The sequence below is a fragment of the Pecten maximus genome, chromosome 12, assembly GCF_902652985.1.
Source record: "Pecten maximus chromosome 12, xPecMax1.1, whole genome shotgun sequence".
Lineage (NCBI taxonomy): Eukaryota > Metazoa > Mollusca > Bivalvia > Pectinida > Pectinidae > Pecten > Pecten maximus.
In genome coordinates this window covers 26,635,813-26,650,885 of record NC_047026.1, presented here as the reverse complement: position 1 = coordinate 26,650,885, position 15,073 = coordinate 26,635,813, and positions in this window count along the sequence as shown.

Here is a 15,073-nt window from a genome sequence, read left to right as displayed (position 1 = left end):
CACACCAACCACACCTAGCCATGTAGCCCCTCATCACACCTGGCCATGTAGCCCTCAAACCACACCAACCACACCTGGCCATGTAGCCCCCAAACCACACCAACCACACCTAGCCATGTAGCCCCCAAACCACACCAACCACACCTAGCCCTGTAGCCCCTCATCACACCTGGCCATGAAGCCCCGAAAAAACACCAACCACACCTGGCCAAGTAGCCCCAAAACCACACCTGGGCTAGCAGGGATGTTCAACAGGGCAATACAGTATACTGGTAAGATTTAAGTAAACTCAAATGGAATTATAAACTTTTTGAATTAACAGCAATGATTACAAACATAAAACTTTCTGTACTTTACATTCAAAAATTTAAAAATTGATCAGATAGCATGTGAGATTAATATTAAAATATTTGTTTAGTTTTCATTTTCGATTATAGGACAGAACACCTGCCAGTCCACGCCATCAATGAACAGACAACAACATAACAAACCAACAAACCTGATCATGTGACAACATTCGTATTGTGGCATATACTTCTCTTATCAGTAAGGGCAGATTTCTTCACGTGTCCACAAAGATACACACAGATACACAAAGATACACACAGATACTCATCTGATTTATACCTGCCTTTAAGGAGCATTCTTCCTGTTTTCTGATTTAATTTTATTGCACTGCTATCTGTTCATCCGTGCATCACGATGAATTACACACAAATTGCATGACCTGATAACGGGGAAGACATTTGTGCATTCTCAGAATTCATTCAATCTCCAGGCTATTGAAAGTACAGTGAGTGTTTAAATTTTCTCTGAAAAAAATAAATGAGAATTTTCCCCAAAAAAAATTTTTAGCGACTGCAAATTCAAATACCTTGACACACAATGTCTCTAGAACTTGTCACAATGACTTATTTGTGCGGTTTTATAGTGGGAGAACTGGGTGTTTTTGGTCACACTGGTTTTATTTTGCTTTGTCTTAATTTGACATTTTCATCATCCTAGTGTCTAGATGTCTATTTCAGTTTTGAATATCCAAAACTATAATATATTGGACAATAGGTTGAATTCCAATAGGGAAACAAATCTATTACTTCTGGACATCAGCACAGTGAAATAGTGGTTTTTACATAATTTACAACTTTGGAGAAAACCTTGAATACGGCATAAAAAATGGCTTTTAAGCTACCAGAGGCCCTATTCATCCGTTACAAAAGCTGCTATCCCAAAGCAGGGATTGACATGGCAGTCTTCACCCTGTACAATACCATAGCAGGGATTGACACGGCAGTCTTCACCCTGTACAATACCATAGCAGGGATTGACACGGCAGTCTTCACCCTGTACAATACCATAGCAGGGATTGACACGGCAGTCTTCACCCTGTACAATACCATAGCAGGGATTGACACGGCAGTCTTCACCCTGTACAATACCATAGCAGGGATTGACACGGCAGTCTTCACCCTGTACAATACCATAGCAGGGATTGACACGGCAGTCTTCACCCTGTACAATACCATAGCAGGGATTGACACGGCAGTCTTCACCCTGTACAATACCACAGCAGGGATTGACACGGCAGTCTTCACCCTGTACAATACCATAGCAGGGATTGACACGGCAGTCTTCACCCTGTACAATACCACAGCAGGGATTGACATGGCAGTCTTCACTCTGTACAATACCATAACAGGGATTGACATGGCAGTCTTCACCGTGTATACCATAGCAGGGATTGACACGGCAGTCTTCACCCTGTACAATACCATAGCAGGGATTGACATGGCAGTCTTCACTCTGTACAATACCATAGCAGCATCAACCTTTGCTGGTTTGGTTTGATATTGACCTATCAACAGCTTAGGTCATTTAAGGACGACTTCTTCTTGTGTGCAAGATGCATGCGTGAGATGCACGAGTATGTATTTTGGGAGGTTGCGGTATGCTTATGTTCATCTCCTTGTGATAGTCCGGAACTGATGCTGACTTTATAGTGCTACATCACTGAAGCATGCTACTGAAGGCACCTAGCAGGACACCCCACCCCGTCACATTATACTGATAATGGGATAATTGGACTACTGACAGAGGTTATCTCCCCTGGACTAGTGTCCGAGATTATCTCCCTTGGACTACTGACAGAGGTTATCTCCCCTAGACTAGTGTCTGAGATTATCTCCCTTGGACTACTGACAGAGGTTATCTCCCCTAGACTAGTGTCTGAGATTATCTCCCTTGGACTACTGACAGAGGTTATCTCCCCTAGACTAGTGTCTGAGATTATCACCCTTGGACTACTGACTGAGGTTATCTCCCCTAGACTAGTGTCTGAGATTATCTCCCTTGGACTACTGACAGAGGTTATCTCCCGTGGGGCTATCGACTCAGGTAATTTCCAATGGATCAATGACTAAGGTCATCTCCCTAGACCACTGAGTGTGGTTATCTCCCCTTGGCTACTAAATGTGGTTATCTCCCCTGGGCTACTGACTGAGCTTATCTCATCTGGACTAGGGACACTAGTCGCTGATGTTATTTCCTCTTGAAATAGTGACAGCCCTTATCTCCCAGGGACTAGTGAATGAGGTTAAAGCTATTATATACCTTGGACTAGTGACTGAGGTTATCTCCCCTGGACTAGTGTCTGAGGTCATCTCCCCTGACTAGTGTCTGAGGTTATCTCCCTTTGACCAGGGATAACTCTGGAGGGGCCATGGAGCCATTTGCCCCATATTTTCCAAAATGGCCCACCAAAACTCACAAATTTCTTCAATTTTCTATGTTTTGGCCCATACAATTTCTGAAATGTTGTCAAAATGGCCCATGATTTTTGGGTCCACAGTGAACCCTGTTGAGTATATCACCCCTGCACTACTAGCCTAGGTTATCTCCCCTGGACAAGTGACGGTCATTATCTCCCCTATCACCCCTGCACTACTAGCCAAGGTTATCTCCCCTGGACAAGTGACGGTCATTATCTCCCCTGGACAAGTGATGGTCATTATCTCCTCAGTTATCTCCCCTGGACAAGGGATGGTCATTATCTCCCCAGTTATCTCCCCTGGACAAGTGATGGTCATTATCTCCCCAGTTGTCTCCCCTGGACAAGTGATGGTCATTATCTCCCCTGGACAAGTGACGGTCATTATCTCCCCTGGACAAGTGATGGTCATTATCTCCCCAGTTATCTCCCCTGGACAAGTGACGGTCATTATCTCCCCAGTTCCAGTTATCTCCCCTGGACAAGTGACGGTCATTATCACCCCTGTTATCTCCCCTGGACATGTGACGGTCATTATCTCCCCAGTTATCTCCCCTGGACAAGTGACGGTCATTATCTCCCCAGTTATCTCCCCTGGACAAGTGACAGTCATTATCTTCCCTATTGGGTGGTGTTTGAGACAATGATATTATTTTTCATGTCTCAATTTAGGGGATTTGAAATAATAATAAATAATAATTAATACCAAGTGATCTGCTTCATATGAAATATCTGTAGTGAGACTTACCAAGATACCTCAACATGTACCTAAACATCAAGCAATTATGTTGTTTACTCTCTTTCTGTAATAATGTTCTTTTTTCATTTCAGATCTAGTGTCCCCGGAAACCTATCTAGAGAGAAGTTAAGATTCAATGAGACTAACTCTATACTTTTAAGTGGACATTTTGATGACAGCTTCATGCAGATGTTACAAACTGTCAAAATCTAAGATGGCTGTATGGCTGTCAATACCAGTCACTTTATTTTCTCCGTCCTAGTATCGTTGATAATAACACAAACAGACCAGAAGAATTGTGAGTAGTGATGCTAATCTCAACAAAGCAGGAACTCCACACATCAGTGTCATAAAATTGTCACAGATGGAATTTTCCCTGTCCACTTATCTTCTTTCTCCAAAATTTTATAAGAGTTCAGCTATAATTGTTAAGCATTGCAGGGATTTTCTTACCCTTGTTTTACAAGCTTGTTTTACAAGGGCCTGTACCTCTTCCATCAGGAACATAGTGGTGTTTCTTGCTTATTCAGGAAATATTATCAACATTCATTTTTTCTATGTGTAATTTATATTAGCTTTGATAAATAGTAACTTGCATAATTAATACATCTCCTTGAAATACATGCTGATCAACAAAATGAACATGTCTTCATACAAAGTGATGTACAGGGACACTTAAACAATTTCTGCTTGGGAATATAGAACATGAATTTGGGAAAGTACAAAATCTCACTAGGGGAATGGGCCTATATTGGGCCGAAATGTACCCCCAAAAAGCACTGCTTTGGTAAAACATGTTTGTATTTTTAAAATGCTTTATTATGCTCACTTTAATCACAACTTTAAAATTATGATTATGCTATTCTGAATCGAGATGAGGGGGCCTATAGTCTCATGCACATGAACATACACATTGTACTGTACAAACTTACCAGGTGATCTTATTGAAGGCAATGAAAAACCATTACATGGATGGGCTTCACATCAGGCATGCCTGGTGATTTAAATTAATATGGTACATGGTATGGTATGTATAAATCCTTTTTTTTCTTTTTCTTTTTTTTTATTAACTTTGCAATTTTTTTTGTTTTAAAATCAGAATTTTCTGAAAATCTTGTCGTAAGGCAGCTTTAAAGGCGATATTAACATCAGGACCGTTGGGATAACCCTCTGAGGTACTTTTAACAGTGTATCCCATTGCCAAGTGAATTTATTGAATAATTGGACTTATGGATCTGATCAACATCTTGCACACTTTATGCCTGAGCATATAGTATTTGTATGTTTTTTTTATGAAATGTCTAGTAGAACTGGACTGGGCTAAATGCTAGTGGTCTGGTATCAAATATTCAGTGTGTACATCGATCTAGCATTAAGAGGTCCAAGGTTTTAGTCTAGGTCGGACTGATGCATTTTCCTCCTCTTATATGAACCTACATTTAAGTGAAATCCCATGTTTGGTTGTATTGAGGGTTTTTGTCGAGATTCGAGATATCAAGAAAAACTGTGTGGAAAGTGTAAAAGGAATGGGTCAGCGTGGTTTGTTCCTAACTGTTGAATGGTCTCTGTCATTTAGCTGACTGGTCATCCTTCTTTGGTTCAGTTCGGTAAGATCATGTCAGAAACATGTTTAGTTCTCTTCATTCAGTGTATGACATATTTTATCATTGTTTATCTGTGTGTTGTCTTTTAAACATTGTACCGACTTTAAAGTAAAATTTATTTGAATCATTATTTATTGCTTTCATACTTTGTCACAATAATAATATTGTTTACATGTTGTGCCATCTATACGACACTAAACAGTCATAAACAAAGTTTCTTGAATCCGTGTGTTCTACTACTTAATTGTACTCTTTTATATGTCATTTGTTTGTGTCGTCAGCGCGACGTCATATCTGCAATATACTCGATGTAATTTCCATTTATGAAATAAATATCACTCATAAAGAAAATTTCCAAGTTCTGTAAAAGAATAAAACTAAACGGCTTCATTTCATTTTTAACTGAAGCTCTCGGTCAAACAGTCGTGCAGTTGTCAATTTCAAGTGTTACTGACAGCTGATGAATGTGTACCAAAATTTACCATTTTAAATTAATTGTTGTCAAAAATATTACCACCAAATAATAGTTATATATGTATAATTCAAATATATATTAATATTTTCGGGTGACATGCTTTGACTCTCTACATTTACAGTATGTTCGTTAAAATTTTACTTACCCGCAAGTTGTATCACCGCAGTCCGCAGTTGCAGAAAATATCCTACCCGCCAAGTATCGATGCGAATCTTAAGCTGATAGCTGATTGGATAAAAAAGATGTTATAGCATATTAAAAGAAATGATATATCATCAACATAGTTATTTTCAATATAAGATTTGAATCATCAATTCCTGATAATTTACAACACGTTATAAATACTTTTAATGGTTTGGTACATAAAATGTAGAAGAATTTCCTGTCATTTCATTGGATATTATTTTTAGACTATGCGAAAGTACACAATGTAAACAAACACACATGTTTGTGTGTATTGTAGCGGCGAACTGTTAACTACGGAAGCGTATTAGGGCCACATTTAAACTTTTTTTATTTTTAATTTCCACACTTTAGTGTGTAAATTATACACTTTAATCTGTAAATTTGACATTTAAATGTGTAAAATTTACACTTTAATCTGTAAATATAACACTTTAATCTGTAAATTATGCACTTTAAAGTGTAGATTTTACACTTTAATCTGTAAATTTTACACTTTAATCTGTAAATTTTACACATCAATCCGGAAAATTCACTTTGACTTTTACTTACTTTAACCCTCGATGAAATACTCAATTACACCTCATGTACATTTGTGTATATTGATTTCTACAAGGTCAAATAGCCTACCTTCTGATCTCGAAGACCTCTCAAGGTATCGAAATGGCTCCATGAAAAGCAAAAGATTAAATTTACGGATTAATGTGTATAATTTACAGATTAAAGTGTATAATTTACAGATTAAAGTGTAAAATGTTCATATTAAAGTGTAAAATGTTCATATTAAAGTGTAAAATTTACAGATTAAAGTGTATAATTTACACACTAAAGTGTGGAAATTAAGAATAAAAAAAAGTTTAAATGTGGCCCTAATACGCTTCCGTAAGATATTAATTTTCCTGGTACGGGGATCGGGGAACGTCTGGGTGCGACGTACACAAAATCACGAGGACCGTAGGGCTATCGTATATGTCTCTGGTCGGATATGGATTGAGAAATATCCGATCGAGTTTGAAATAGATCACAAACATCTAGCCTATTCTATGTCTCTATCGGTTGAGTGTGGGTGACTAATTTGATTTAGACTTTTTGTATGTAGAATAAAAGACTACAAAATAGTAATTCTATATTGTCTGTTATTTATAAATCCAGTTGTGAATACGGGCAGTATATATATTTATCACCATTTTAAGCATTTTTTTATTACAAAGAAAATGTTTTTCATGGACTTTATCAATGTTTTGTGATTAAAATGAAACATTATTATCTTCAATGTTAGAATAATTCCTATATTACATTAATTTCCTGTTGGCGACTTTTGTGGTGGTAATATCTGTTAGTTATGGCAGAGACGTGTGATATATATACACATCTCTGGTTATGAGTAAATGCATTCTTGTAACATTTTCAATCATATGATTGTCAGCTTTAGGGTGAAAATGGTAATTATTAGTTTCTCCAGAGACGTGTATATCTGATATTTTAAGATTCATATTTATTGCACCGGATTTTTTTCATTTCTAATGCATTTTACAGGGACTGCATCACCAGTATACCCCCGCTGCTGAAGTTAAACTGGCAGTAACTGCATTAGAAACATCATTGGGACAGGTTTCCTTGGCCCGAGTTGTCTCCCTCACCCACTACAGCCACTTAATCTACACGAACCAATGACGATCAGTCACCAGCTGTGACATAACACCTCGTCAAATGATGTTGATCTTGCCGATTTAAAAAAAAAAAAAAAGTCTCGATTTAGGTTACAACCTCTACTCGCGACTCTAGGTTAGAACATTAGTCCGGGGTGACTGTCAGGTGTTGTCAGTTGGTGCTCCCCTCCTCCTTTCTCAACGCGGGCTTGGGACCGGCTACAGCGGAGTTACCTCGTCAAATCGGCTTGCCTCCACTTTTATTAGAAAATAACCCCACAGGGGGTCCATTCACAGTATGCTGTTACATAGCCCGAGTTTCCTCTGAATCTGGTGTCAGAGTCAGTGGAAACTCGGGCTAGCGGTTAGACTGATTTTAGCCATCAGGCCTAATCAGTTAATGTACTTTACCTGTGTCATGTTTAAAATCAAATATCGAAGACAGATTGTTGAAATATTGGAAGTATAAAATATATACTTTGAAATTGCTTTCCAACTGAACTGCTGATTTTATTTGATAGTATTTGAATATTGCAAATCATTCAATGTACACTTTAAGTTTGGGGTACATTAGTACATAATGTTTACTATTTGAATTAACATCAACTATTCATATCTCAAGCTTAAATTCCTGTTGCATTTTGGTAATGAGATACATGTGACATATCCTTCTATATAGATTTGGTTTCATGTGTGTTTGATATATAGGTCTTTGATTTAGGTAATCTATATTTTACGATCCCTGCATATAAAATATTCCTGGTAATGATAATAATATGATGTATTTTATCACTAATATCTTCGAATAAAAGTTATATCCAAATTTTGTCACAATGAATATCTAGAGAATATGTAAAATTCATTGGAGAGCATGTCAGTTTAAAGTTAACAGTGTCAGAAATGGTAATTTGATTTATCAGCATGTTTACTGTTCTAGAACGTAATCGTGAAAGTACAACTGTGATTGACATCCTTGCTTGGCTCTTAATTTAGTTTCATTTGCACAAATCCCAATCTGCCTTGAATTTCTTTATGTTCTGAACCTGATTTTTATTGGAACATGCCGACGATGACTGTATCCTGTCCTATAAAAACAGTAACATGTTTAGGATGTACATTAGATACAACATATATTTGTTTATCTTAGCTTGCTATCATGGTGACATGATGTAAACAATACTGATTGTTTAACAAATTCAGGCAGGGGGCTTATCTGTGTTTATATCTTTTATGAATAGAATAGGTTAGTGTAATTACAGCTGAATATAATAAATATACAAATAAAATATAAATAGATATGTAGCTTGTAGTTTGTACATGTGTTAATAAAGATGCTTTGATATTATATATCACACAGGTCTTGGGTTTTCATTAATGATGTTTATAATTGCATTTAGTCATAGAGCAAAACTTGCTTTACGTCCCTGTTCAGCTACATGCTTAGATAAAGGGCATTGAATAGAAAGAGAGCGGCTATATAACATAACTGACCAACTACTGAAATTTCCCGAATTCACTTTCTTTAATTTGCCCCCGTTTCAGAAAACAGCAATCTTATTTTTTCCCTCTATCAATTGTCAGTTTTCATTTATCTTAATAAACATTCAAACTGTTAAAGAGACTTTACAAACTCTCCATCGAGTCCGAAAACAACACCAAATCATCTACATACGGTGTTCCAGGTAACTGTTTAGATCAGTGAGTGACCAACTCCCTCTGACGAAGGACAGGGAGTATATTCCAGATACTTTTGAGGTCATTGTACGCATACTTAAAATAAACAACACAATTATCTACTTGTTTGTTTTCATCCCTTTATACTTTACAAAATATGTTCTGTGAAACACCTTCACTCCGAAATTCCAGATACGGAAATGAATGGCTCCACGTTTTTGCCGTTGAAAGAATATTGACACGTTGTTTTCTTTTACAAATCGTTAATAATTTCGCAGTGCATGTTTGTTGTACAATAAAAGTGCGTGTTTGTTGTACAATGAGAGTGAGTGTTTGTTGTACAATGAGAGTCCATGTTTGTTGTACAATGAGAGTGAGTGTTGTACTACGAGAGTGCATGTTTGTTGTACCATGAGAGTGAGTGTTTGTTGTACAATGAGAGTGAGTGTTTGTTGTACAATGAGAGTCCATGTTTGTTGTACAATAAGAGTCCATGTTTGTTGTACAATAAGAGTCCATGTTTGTTGTACCATGACAGTCCAGAGTCCATGTTTGTTGTACAATGAGAATGCGTGTTTGTTGTACAATGAGAGTCCATGTTTGTTGTACAATAAGAGTCCATGTTTGTAGTACAATAAGAGTCCATGTTTGTTGTACAATGAGAGTGAGTGTTTGTTGTACAATCAGAATGCGTGTTTGCTGTACAATGAGAGTGAGTGTTTGTTGTACAATGAGAGTGCGTGTTTGTTGTACAATGAGAGTGAGTGTTTGTTGTACAATGAGAGTGCGTGTTTGTTGTACAATGAGAGTGAGTGTTTCGTGTACAATGAGAGTGCGTGTTTGTTGTACAATGAGAGTCCATGTTTGTTGTACGATAAGAGCGCGTGTATGTTGTACAATGAGAGTGCATGTTTGTTGTACAATGAGAGTGAGTGTTTGTTGTACAATGAGAGTGCGTGTTTGTTGTACAATGAGAGTGAGTGTTTCGTGTACAATGAGAGTGCGTGTTTGTTGTACAATGAGAGTCCATGTTTGTTGTACGATAAGAGCGCGTGTATGTTGTACAATGAGAGTGCATGTTTGTTGTACAATGAGAGTGAGTGTTTGTTGTACAATGAGAGTGAGTGTTGTACTACGAGAGTGCATGTATTTTGTACAATGAGAGTGCATGTTTGTTGTACAATGAGAGTGAGTGTTTGTTGTAAAATGAGAGTGCGTGTTTGTTGCACGATAAGAGCGCGTGTATGTTGTACAATGAGAGTGCATGTTTGTTGTACAATGAATGTGAGTGTTTGTTGTACAATAAGAGTGCATGTTTGTTGTACAATGAGAGTGAGTGTATGTTGTACCATGAGAGTGAGTGTTTGTTGTACAATGAGAGTGCGTGTTTGTTGTACAATGAGAGTCCATGTTTGTTGTACAATGAGAGTGAGTGTTGTACTACGAGAGTGCATGTTTGTTGTACAATGAGAGTGCATTTTTCTTGTACAATGAGAGTGAGTGTTTGTTGTACAATGAGAGTGAGTGTATGTTGTACCATGAGAGTGAGTGTTTGTTGTACAATGAGAGTGCGTGTTTGTTGTACAATGAGAGTCCATGTTTGTTGTACAATGAGAGTGAGTGTTGTACTACGAGAGTGCATGTTTGTTGTACAATGAGAGTGCATTTTTCTTGTACAATGAGAGTGAGTGTTTGTTGTATAATGAGAGTGCGTGTTTGTTGTACAATGAGAGTGAGTGTTTGTTGTACAATGAGAGTCCATGTTTGCTGTACAATGAGAGTGAGTGTTGTACTACGAGAGTGCATGTTTGTTGTACAATGAGAGTGCATGTTTGTTGTACAATGAGAATGCGTGTATGTTGTACATGGGGAGAGTGAGTGTTTGTTGTACAATGAGAGTCCATGTTTGTTGTACAATGAGAGTGCGTGTTTGTTGTACAATGAGAGTGCATGTTTCTTGTACAATGAGAGTGAGTGTTTGTTGTACAATGAGAGTCCATGTTTGTTGTACAATGAGAATGCATGTCTGTTGTACAATGAGAGTGCATGTTTGTTGTACAATGAAAGTGAGTGTTTGTTGTACAATGAGAGTGCGTGTTTGTTGTACGATGAGAGTGCATGTATTTTGTACAACGAGAGTGCATGTATGTACAATGAGAGTGAGTGTTTGTTGTACAACGAGAGTGTATATTTGTTGTACAATGAGAGTCCATGTTTGTTGTACAATGATAGTGCGTGTTTGTTGTACAATGAGAGTGAGTGTTTGTTGTACAATGAGAGTCCATGTTTGTTGTACAATAAGAGTGCGTGTTTGTTGTACAATGAGAGTCCATGTTTGTTGTACAATGAGAGTCCATGTTTGTTGTACAATAAGAGTCCATGTTTGTTGTACGATGAGAGTGCGTGTTTGTTGTACAATAAGAGTCCATGTTTGTTGTACAATGAGAGTGCGTGTTTGTTGTACAATGAGAGTCCATGTTTGTTGTACAATGATAGTGCATGTCTGTTGTACAATGAGAGTCTATGTATGTTGTACAATGATAGTGCATGCTTTTCGTACAATGAGAGTGTATGGTTGTTACATAAGGAGAGTCCAAAATAGCTTGATTAATTCCTCATCGAGATGACTGACTTGTAATAAAACATACTATAAAAAATAACCACAAAAGGCTTGCGTCATGGTAATATCAACGTTTATTATGCAAAATATGTACATATACTAAACTGTCATTCTGTTATACAGCAACAAATTCTTTAAATTTACAAAACATTATCATTTAAATAGTCCCTCTACTCAACAGCTCCTACTTTTAAGATTTCAAAAGGTATCGTCTAATTGTATTATTATTAAACTTTTATCAGAAAAGAATTAAATATTGAAATACATTTTTAAAAAGGACAATCTGTCTTCTATAAACTATAAAGATTCTGTCTAGATATCTGAGAGGATTTTATTTCACTGAGACACACTATATAATGTGTGTAGCAAGAGAGCAACATAAAGTACAATAACACGGGGATATGATGGACAGTAAAACACGCATCTTACTATTCAAGTGTACAACAATATAGTGGAAACAACACATGATACAATGATAAACACAATAATACAATTAACATTATAAAACTCACCCTACTGTGATACACAGTAGGACACTCATTATACTATTACAATGGTGGGATACACATACAATACGTTCACACATACACTACGTTCACACATACAATACGTTCACACATACAATACGTTCATACACTGTATATACAATACGTTGACATATACAACACGTTCATATATACAATACGTTCATATATACAATACGTTCACATATACAATACGTTCACATATACAATACATTCACACATACAATACATTCACACATACAATACATTCACACATACAATACGTTCATACACTGTATATACAATACGTTCACATATACAATACGTTCATATATACAATACATTCACACATACAATACGTTCACACATACAATACGTTCATACACTGTATATACAATACGTTCACATATACAATACGTTCATATATACAATACGTTCACATATACAATACGTTCACATATACAATACGTTCACATATACAATACGTTCATATATACAATACGTTCACATATACAATACGTTCATATATACAATACGTTCACATATACAATACGTTCATATATGCAATACGTTCACATATACAATACGTTCATATATACAATACGTTCACATATACAATACGTTCATATATACAATACGTTCATATATACAATACGTTCACATATACAATACGTTCACATATAAAATACGTTCATATTTACAATACGTTCACATATACAATACGTTCACATATACAATACGTTCACATATACAATACGTTCACATATACAATACGTTCATATATACAACACGTTCACATATACAATACGTTCACACATACAATACGTTCACACATACAATACGTTCACACATACAATACATTCACACATACAATACGTTCACAGATACAATACCTTCACACATACAATACGTTCACATACAATACATTCACACATACACTACATTCACACATACAATACGTTCACACATACAATACATTCACACATACAATACATCCACACATACAATACATTCACACCTACAATACGTTCACACATACAATACGTTCATACACTGTATATACAATACGTTGACATATACAATACGTTCATATATACAATACGTTCACATATACAATACGTTCACATATACAATACATTCACACATACAATACATTCACACATACAATACATTCACACATACAATACATTCACACATACAATACGTTCATACACTGTATATACAATACGTTCACATATACAATACGTTCATATATACAATACATTCACACATACAATACGTTCACACATACAATACGTTCATACACTGTATATACAATACGTTCACATATACAATACGTTCATATATACAATACGTTCACATATACAATACGTTCACATATACAATACGTTCACATATACAATACGTTCATATATACAATACGTTCACATATACAATACGTTCATATATACAATACGTTCACATATACAATACGTTCATATATGCAATACGTTCACATATACAATACGTTCATATATACAATACGTTCACATATACAATACGTTCACATATACAATACGTTCATATATACAATACATTCATATATACAATACGTTCACATATACAATACGTTCACATATAAAATACGTTCATATTTACAATACGTTCACATATACAATACGTTCACATATACAATACGTTCACATATACAATACGTTCACATATACAATACGTTCATATATACAACACGTTCACATATACAATACGTTCACACATACAATACGTTCACACATACAATACGTTCACACATACAATACATTCACACATACAATACGTTCACACATACAATACCTTCACACATACAATACGTTCACATACAATACATTCACACATACAATACATTCACACATACAATACGTTCACACATACAATTCGTTCACACATACAATGCGTTCACACATACAATGCATTCACACATACAATACAATCACACATACAATACAATCACACATACAATACAATCACACATACACTACATTCACACATACAATACATTCACACATACAATACATTCACACATACAATACATTCACACATACAATACGTTCACACATACAATACGTTCACACATACAATACATTCACAAATACAATACATTCACACATACAATACATTCACACATACAATACATTCACACATACATCACACATACAATACATTCACACATACATCACACATACAATACGTTCACACATACAATACGTTCACACACACAATGCGTTCACACATACATCACACATACAATTCGTTCACACATACAATACATTCACACATACAATACGTTCACACATACAATTCGTTCACACATACAATACGTTCACACATACAAAACATTCACACATACAATATATTCACACATACAATTCGTTCACACATACAATATATTCACACATACAATTCGTTCACACATACATCACACATACAATACGTTCACACATACAATATATTCACACATACATTTGGTTCGGTTTGGTTTATTTTGTTTAACAGCTAAGGTCATTTAAGGACGGCCTCCCGTGCGTGCGACATGCATGCGTGTGGCGAGTGCGTATGTGTGTTTTGGGAGGCTGCGGTATGTTCGTGTTAAGTCTCCTTGTGATAGGCCGGAACTTTTGCCGATTTATAGTGCTACCTCACTGAAGCATACTGCCGAAGACACCCAGCAGCACACACCCACCCGATCACATTATACTGACAACGGGCGAACCAGTCGTCCCACTCCAAATATGCTGAGCGCCAAGCAGGAGTAGCAACTACCATTTTTAAAGACTCTGGTATGTCTCGGCTAGGGGACAGAACTCAAAGCCTTCCTCACAGCGGCGA